The sequence below is a fragment of the Lontra canadensis genome, unplaced genomic scaffold (genome assembly GCF_010015895.1).
Source record: "Lontra canadensis isolate GAN:19392208 unplaced genomic scaffold, GSC_riverotter_1.0 scaffold76, whole genome shotgun sequence".
Lineage (NCBI taxonomy): Eukaryota > Metazoa > Chordata > Mammalia > Carnivora > Mustelidae > Lontra > Lontra canadensis.
In genome coordinates, this window is record NW_022631070.1 from 2,830,649 (window position 1) to 2,839,664 (window position 9,016).

The following is a 9,016-nucleotide window of genomic DNA, read 5'->3' on the forward strand; positions in this document are numbered from 1 at the left end:
CTGTTACTATACAAACATACCTAAGTTTTGCACGAGGTGGCATTTCCCCATATCTGTGTGTACGTCAGTTGCATGTAATATAAGTCATTTCGGAGTAGAATATTAAAATTTATGCCTACATGGTGACTTTGTGGCTTGTCTACACACACCTCCAATTCCTTCCCAAAAGAAGATAATACAGAGAGAACTCTTATGTCTTAATATTTAAAAATAAATGCAGTGCTCACTACAGCAGTGCAAATACTAAAATTAGAATGTTAAAAGAAGATTAGCAAGGTCCCTGAGCAAGGACGGCATGCACATTCATCAATTGTCTTGTATATTTAAATACGGTACAATTTTTAAAAAAGATCTTTTAATCTGTCTCTAGCCTACAAAATTTTCAGGTAGAAAAAAAGACACTTCCCAAACTTGGTCATATCTGTGAGTAAATTTTTTTTCACCAAATCTGGACACTGTGAATATATGCATTTTACTGCAGAAATAGTCATGAGACCATTAAGTTGAACTTATTATTCCCAGAAATCTATGATGATTAATAAGTAGATGGATGACTGATAGATAATCTTAAGTGCGAAGGGGAGGCAAGGGGACAATTTTTTTATTGAATAAAAGGTGAATCAAAAATTTTTATTGGGAAAAAAAAGACAGATTTTTAACTATATAATAAAATCCTTAAACTTCTAACTCTAAAGTACACTTAAATTCAGTATCTTTATCATAAGGTCTTGATAAAGGTTTTGAAGTCATTGTTGGCTTAAACCTTTGTGATTCTACAAAATAGTTCCAAACAACTAAACTTCAAATAACAAATATTTCATGTTTTCTGCTCTGTCCTGAAGAAGAGAAAGAGGGTTAACATTCACTGAGGGCTATCTTGTACCCAGTGTGAGGCACCGTACATCTATTATTTATTTGGTTTTAGACAGGTTCCTAAGCTATTGAAATAAAAATTAGGATCATTTTGCAATATTTCCAAATTGCTGTTGAAATTATGGGAACTGTTCAAATTAAAAATCAATTTTAGGGACTGGATATGTTGGAAAAACAAAAACCTATTTTGTTTACTGGAAAAAAAGAAAAAGGTGACGAGTGCGGGTTACATTTCCTCAATCCTGTTATCCTGGGCTGGGTGTGTGTTACAGGAGCACTGGTTGTCAGAGAGGGAAGGGAATCGTGCCAGACAACGTTTTAGGGAAGTTCTTTAAGAACAGAGAAGAAAGTAGGAGGTTGGATTTTTAAAAATTGTACAGGGTATTTTATGTTTTTAAATATTAAATATTTCAGAGATTAAAGTAGGACTTTAAATTCTGATGGAAATAAGTGATAAAAGTCAGGCACATTCTCACAGTATTTAACAAATAGGTATTCATGTCATGCGTTTATATTGCAGAGCCAATTTTCTCCACCCACCCCCTTCATGGTCCCTTAGGCATTGCCAAAGGGAAATTCTCAGTCCAGTTAAATGTACAGGCACCATAATTTGCCTCTCTTCTTGCTTTGCCTTCTTAATTTCACTTGGTTAATATTTGTTCTCAGCGCTTTCCTCATTCCCTATGTTGAATCAAGTCTTCCCCAAAGTCCACTTTCTCTAGAGGTCTCCAAACTACATCAATAAAAATGTTTTTAACTAAGCTCATTAAAAAGTTCACAGAAATCCTTCCATGATTTTCAGAACAGTCAACAATTCAGACGTGAGCACCAGTGGAAGAGAGCGGCCAAATGGAGAGCCCGGGTTCTTGACTCCGTTTTCTTGTCTCACTTGTAAGTTAATACTCACTGATAAAATACTAAGATGCCAGGAAGCATATCAAGCATTTGAAGCAACGGAATGAACCTCCAGAAGATTGGCAACAGAAGAATAGTCACGGATACAGGTGTTGTGTGACTGGAAGAAAATACCACAATGTATGCCCATTTTTTTACCCCCATCTGGGTGTTTCTGCACTGATCAGTCAAATGATACGAAAATGCCAACAAAATACTAACAAAAATAAGAATTGCAGATACGTTCTCCAACTCACAAGCGTCTGGACTCTTTTTACTAGAAATGACCCAATTTGATGACTTTTAAGGAACAATTTCAGGTTCTCTTTTTTAAACACGCAAATGGATTTTTTCAATAAAATGCAGATCATAAGAGGAATAGGGTAGAAGAAACGAAGAAAAGTTTATAGAGTGAGGAAAAAAAAATCAGGTTTAAGAAAAAATTTACTGTATTAAAAATTCAGAGAAGATTGAATCTGTTCTCTTTGGGTGGCATTTTCCTCCAATTATTTATTATTACTTATTCTTTAGCTTAAGTCAGAATATTTAAGCCTCCTATATGGTCACATCCTAAATTTATATCTACAAGGTTTAAATACATCGTCATAGCTAAATACTATAGTATTGCTGTTTAGCCTGTTATGCAGGAGGACAAGCTCAAGATTGTATCAGAGTTTCCCTAGTATTGACATAGTTCAGGGCAGCCATCAGTTCTTTTGGATTACCTTAATTTTAAGTGAATATATCCCCATTTTTCTTACCAATATCCTTGTCTAACATACTAATTTTACTGGTAAAATAGATCACTCCAGACTCATATTCTTCTTAGTTAAGCAGAAATTTTAATGTTGTCATCATACCCTAGGTGACCAAGAGTACTTGATTTTATCTACGTGAGAATGGGAGAGTATCCAAAAATACCATACTGGATACTTCAAGAACGAAATCATGTTGAAAGCAGAGTTCGTACGAGGGACCCATTCATCTAGCTGTGCTTGTGGTCTCTCTTCTGTTGAGACAACACCATTTCAGTGGACCTAGTGACGCATGTTCACAAATCTGCCTTACATTATAGTTGTGTCTGTACTGTCCATATCCCACATTTCCATATCCTTCCACCAAACCCACTGAAAACTTTCTTGGGATAAAATATCCATTTGGTTTTAGTATTATATTTCTCAGTTTCTAATATGGTTTCTCACGGACATACATTCTGCACGCAACAAGTATTCACTGAGTGCCTACAACAAGCCAGGCACTGTGCTTAGCTAAGGGGCTACAGGGGAAACTTAGCTAAGGGGCTACAACACGGGAAAAACTTCTTCTTACACTGCATGTAATACACCTAGAAAGCAGTGTACACAGAAATAAGCACGCTGATTTTGTTCTTAGATCTGAGTTCAAATCCTGCTTAACTCCTGTGACTTATGCTCTCATGGCATGGCATTATTTCTGTTTGTATGTATTCATTAGTGAAAAGAGGGATAGCACTTACCTAAGAGGCTTACTGCAAATGCCAAATCAGTTGATTAAAGTAACTCTCTGAATGTGATGCTGGGATAGATAAACCTTATAATAAAAGGAACTTATATAAGTTAAATTGTGTCATTTTTTCAATAACACAACTGAAACACTGTAATGACAATGTTTAGTCAGAGATGATACAGAGCCATTGGGTAAAATATTTATGGCATATCATTGTTTTATTAATGAAAACTATGCCACATATCTCCTTATTGATTTTGGTAAGAGAAACATTTATGGGTTTTTTCTAAGAAACATTTCAATATTTCATTTTGCAATTTTGCACTTTGTGAATTTTGTTGTTTTTGCCTAAATGCTCTGTGACGGCTCCAGAACCAGAAATACTGTGGTTTACGTTTTCATCTTTTCTAAGATATATTTATTTTATAAATTTTAAGCTTTGTTTTACTTTAATTCATATTAAAGTATAAGATAAGAATCAGACTTCTGAACTATTTTCCATGAAACCAACTATTGCAAAGTTATTTAATGACTGTGACATTTGCTCATATAAAGTTCATAATATATTCATGATCATACACTAAAATTTATGTCTACTACGAATAAGAATTATATTGTTACTTATATTATTCATGGTATTATGTTACTACTTCTGTTAGTAGTATATATACAGCCTTATTCCAATGTGAGTCTCTGTGGGGTTTTTTTGCTAACCTTAAACAAGTACACTTTAAACTAATAACAATCACTATACAACACAGTAATTTCTGATTCAAATATCTCATTCTTTAACTTTTCATATTATTCATCTTCGCACTGCTGATGTTTATTTTTAGGTAAAAATTTCAAGGAATGTATCCATGGACGGTTTATGTTTTGAATTCTGCAGATCTAAGCAGGGAAGTCATTCTGTTATTCCAGCACATTAACTACTTTGTGTGTGGTCAAAATATATTTGGACCACAGTATCTTTCTCTCAAAACTCTGTTCTCATTGTTACATTATATCCTGGCACTCTGAGTTAAATAGAATCTGAAACCGGTGTAACTTCTTTTACTTTTTGCCCAAGTAGTTGTGGAATTTTTCATTTAATCTTGAAATTCAGAAACTTTGCCAAGTTTATTCTAAGTCCCTTCATTCACGTGTGTTGGGGGGACGGGTTTTTAGAGAACTTTGTGTCTCGTGTACACAGGTAATGTCTCTTGGTGTCGCGTTTTCACTAACTCCTACAAAGTGTTCCCTTAATGAATGACTGCTTAGCTTCATTTACTTTAGTTCTCTCCCAGTGGATGAATTATTCACATATTTTATTTTTGTTTTCTTTCCTCTATAGGACCAATTAGTATTACTTTTCTGTATTTTTAAAAAGCTGCCATCTTTATGCATGATTTCTTTTTCTACAGTGTCAATTATGCTCTCTACTACAGCTGAAGCCAACTTTAATTTTTCCATCATTATAGCTTCTTCTCTCCCATATTCTTTTTATATCTTTGCCAGCAACATTTCCATTTCAACATTTGCCCTGTTCTCTTATTTTTTCCATTTTATGTTTATTTGACATATTTACAACAAAGATTCTTTCTTCAGTAAAAACTGCTTTCAATGGCTCAAAGTCAATTTTTTTTTTTTTGCTTTTATTTTGGGGGTTTTATTTAACCTTGAATGAGGTAAAATCTACCACTGTTGTTATGTACAAAGGGCTTTAGTCCCTTCAATGGCTATCGCTTTCTGTCTTAGTGTTTTCAGAATCTCATAATCATTGTATCTGCTCTCTCTGGAGATATGTATCTGCCCCAGACAAATTCCAGGATCAGGCAAACATTTAAATAGCTTGGTTCCATAAAAGTTATGGCAGAAAACTATTCTGTGTCTCTTGTCCTTCCTAGCAGAAAAGTTAGTTCCTGGGGAATTTAAAGTATTCTGTAAATTATCAGAATAGATTATTTTCAAGATTTTGCAGAAGTTTTCTAATTCCTCTTGCCTCCTTTCTAGCTGAGGGCTCAGTGCTCCTTGAGCCCATCCGTTTTCAGTCCTGGACAAGGGAAAGTCATAGACTTTCACACAGTGGAGACAGATAATGGCGAGGTCAGGAGAGGGTGGTCCTAACAACCTTGAAATGACAACTAAGAATTAAAAGGAGCCTCAGACTTTCTCATTGGCATGCTGGTTTACAGTCTTTGTTGGATGTGATTTTTCTGGATGAAATCGTTCTCTCTGTTTTATAGCTTTCCTACTTCAGATATTAAGACATAGATTAGCCTCTAATCATTTATTAACCAGCCTATATAATCTTTCAGTCCTTAGATTTAAAAATATCCTATCAGTTTGGTTTCCTTTGCTGGAGTAGCTTATTTTTCTGTGTTTCCATGAGCATACCAGACATCTGGCACATGAAGGTAGCTATGATGAGAAGGTTACCCCATGACTTTCTAACACAACTTTCCAAGTCTTTCATAATAATGGGTAATGCTCTTTACTGTGCCTGTTGATACATTTGCTTTAATGATTAAGATTTACCATGATATTAAAAACTCAAATAATGTAAAATTTCACGCCATTCCCTTCCAGAAAATTCCACGTGAATAGCTGATGATATATGCCTTAAAAAAAAAAAACTGTGAAAATAATTTTTCTTGAACTTTGGAGAAGTGTAACTCAAAAGAAAAGTCGACTTTTGTTTTAAAATTCATATTTTTACGATTATGGAACAAATTTTGTGCAACTATATAGAAAAATATGAAATTCCAATTTAGAATTCCATCATGAAACTACACCATTCTAATTTCTCCATGCCACGGTTTGTTAATATTCCACAAAGTCCCAGGATGCAACTATAAGACTGCATTCAAATCTATGAACATGAGGCAGTCATGCTCAGCAGAGTATAACAATAATTATAATAGAGATTAAATAAAAATAATTAGAAAAAGTTCATCTAGTTTTGATGTATTAATTATTCTGACCCTGTTCTATTCAGAGTCTAATTATCTGGTTCAGTGAAAATGCCAAGATTTCTACGACTCATAAAAATTACATTCAAGTAATTATGTCAGCAAACTAAACAGTATTCATTTACCATGCCTTTTTATGCACACATTTGAATATGCTTTTTTAACTGTTTTTGCTCTTTGTTCCTATTCATGGGAAATAATACCTGTAGAGAAATTTGAAAGTCAGTTGCACTCCGAGCGTAATGTGCAATTCTCGCTGATACTCTTCTTTTGTAAGACTGCTGTAAGTCTCATATAACCTTTGTTTAAAAAACATGAATTAAAGTTCACTCTTCAGTTGTTTCAAAGAAATCTTTAAAACCTGTAGCTGTAGTTAAAAAAAAAAAGTTTAAAGCGGTAATACAAAGCATCTCTTAGAAAGTTTGTTACATTGGGTAGCTCAGAAGCTGGCTAAAATAGGTGTCTACAGTTATTTCTAGTAACCATATTTCCTTCAGAGACTTATTATGGCATCCTATAAAAGAGTCTAGATTTAGTGGGGCGCCTGGGTGGCTCAGTGGGTTGAGCCTCTACCTTCGGCTCGGGTCGTGATCTTAGGGTCCTGGGATCAAGTCCCCTGTTGGGCTTTCTGCTTGGTGGGGAGCCTGCTTCCTCATCTCTCTCTGCCTTCCTCTCTGCCTACTTGTGATCTCTCTCTGTCAAATAAATAAATAAAATCTTTTTAAAAAAAGTCTAGATTTAGAAAAAATTATATATGAGTATATCAGTAAAGTGATAATGTATAGAGATTCCAAATCACTCAGCACTTTAAGCCACAAGAATTTTTACATCACTATAGCATAATTAGGAATTCCTTGATGCTAACGGCTGAGTAACTTCATGTGACAAAGACACAGACTTGCACGGGCGAGGAATTAGATTTCCATTACATCGCTTATGATCTCTTTTACTATTTTTTTTAGTAAAATATTTGGTGGACTTTTTGAGCAAAAATTTCTTGCCTTAAGTATGCAGATTATTGCTTTACTTCTGTTTTATTCTTTGTATGGACAGACAGACACAAACAGTTGAAAACATAATCTTCAATTACATTCATATTAGGAAGAATATATTAACAGTTAAGATCTGAACGCTTTCCTTGGTCTATCTCTACAGATAGATGTGTATATAGTTATAGCCCATGTGTTGAAAGGGGAAATCTGTGTTTCTTGGTTCCTAGTTTGTCTTTCAGGCACTACAAATTAGCTGTAAACTTTATCCCAGATTGAGAGGGGCAGAACCATCAAGGAGTGCCATTGAAATGGATGGAGTTGAAATGAGACAAAGATGTTAGAGAAATTTACATAAAGTGCACCGCAGCCAAGGCCAACAGGCAAGTCTTTATCCTGACTGTCACTGCTCTGTGTTCATTTAACAGATCTCGTCTAGATAAAATTGAAGGGAAGCTAGTCATGGAGCTGGTGGTAGAGACACGTGGTCCCAGTGACACGATTCCTTTGTGCTTTGGGTACCCGTCGGAATGACGCTGCTGGGAACTTCACGGTAGAACTTTTTCTTAGTTTCCACTTTCACACGTATGTTGAGGTGTTGGTAAAACCTAATGAAATGCCCTGAGACATGATAAACTTACAGAGAAAATACCCTTCTTGCAATTTCTCAGCTGCCTTCAGTTTCATAACTGAATATCAGATGTTGGAAATCAAGCACTAGCATTTTATAAGTAGCATCTGCATCCAGACTCTGGAGAATGAGAATCTTCACACATCCCTATCGTCCTATGTATGCATCCACCTTCCCTCTACTCCTGAAATAGCAGCATCATGAGGAGTACAAATTTTTGTGTGTTTTGATGGAGAATGTCTCATTTTAACACCTGGTAAGCAGGCCCCTTGAACACACAAGGGGCTCTTATTTCTTACTGCTGAGAAATAGAAAATAAGATACTAATAGGAACATACACTTATAATTCACCATCGAAATACATGGCCTGGACAAGTGAGTTTGCAAATGGGATTTTACAGAGGCTTCGATGGAGGGTAGCTCATCTTACTTGGTTTGGATGAACAGTCTTGCCACATACAATGTCTTTATTATTCCACTTGTATGAACAAAATTCCCCAAGATTGTCTTGGGGCACTCCCCTGCACTTTAATCAGCTGCTCCCCATGTGGGATATCGCAGGGCAATTGCTGGTGGCACTGGGAGGAGGGCTTTCAGACACTCCTCTGCTCAATTTGTCCATTGTGTTCCTATCCTGCCCCCATGGAACCTGACCTAGAGGACAGAACCTGCTTAAACCTGAGTTCTAGATGTCCTCCCAGTCCTGTTTTCTTCACTGTTGGTGAAGCTATCATTTTGGAACCACAGACATTGTTGTAACAGTCAAGTGTGGTAATTAGGGCCACAGAGTCAGACTACTTGCTTACAAATCTTTTTCTTAACAGCTCTATGACCTTGAGAACTCCTACTGTTTGTAATGTGGGAACAATGGCTTCTATGTCATAGGTTGTTTGAGAAGAAATAAATGAATAGATATGAAGCTTTAGAGAAGTACCTGGCAAAGAGTTGGCAACTACACAACTTTTAGCTATAAAATGACAATAATATCTCACATCAAAAGGGTTCTAATTAATGGTTATTATTATTCCCTGTTATTAGTAATTTACTTAATAAACCATGCCCCAAATCTGCCAGACTGGGTCTTGGTTTTCAAACAAATAATTTAGAAGGCCACAATTTTTTTTTTCTATGTCAAATGTGTGGAGTTTGCAGATGAAAAGCATTTGGATTTTGGATCATTATCCCTATTACAT

At 35.5% G+C, this 9,016-nt stretch overlaps 1 non-coding gene across 1 annotated transcript; it reads left to right on the top strand.

Annotated features, from left to right (window-relative positions):
• The first annotated feature begins 223 nt into the window (after positions 1–223).
• LOC116881729 lies at positions 224–325 on the top strand. Its single transcript, XR_004385476.1, has one exon. It is a non-coding gene; the product is annotated as a U6 spliceosomal RNA (small nuclear RNA).
• The last annotated feature ends 8,691 nt before the right edge of the window (positions 326–9,016 follow it).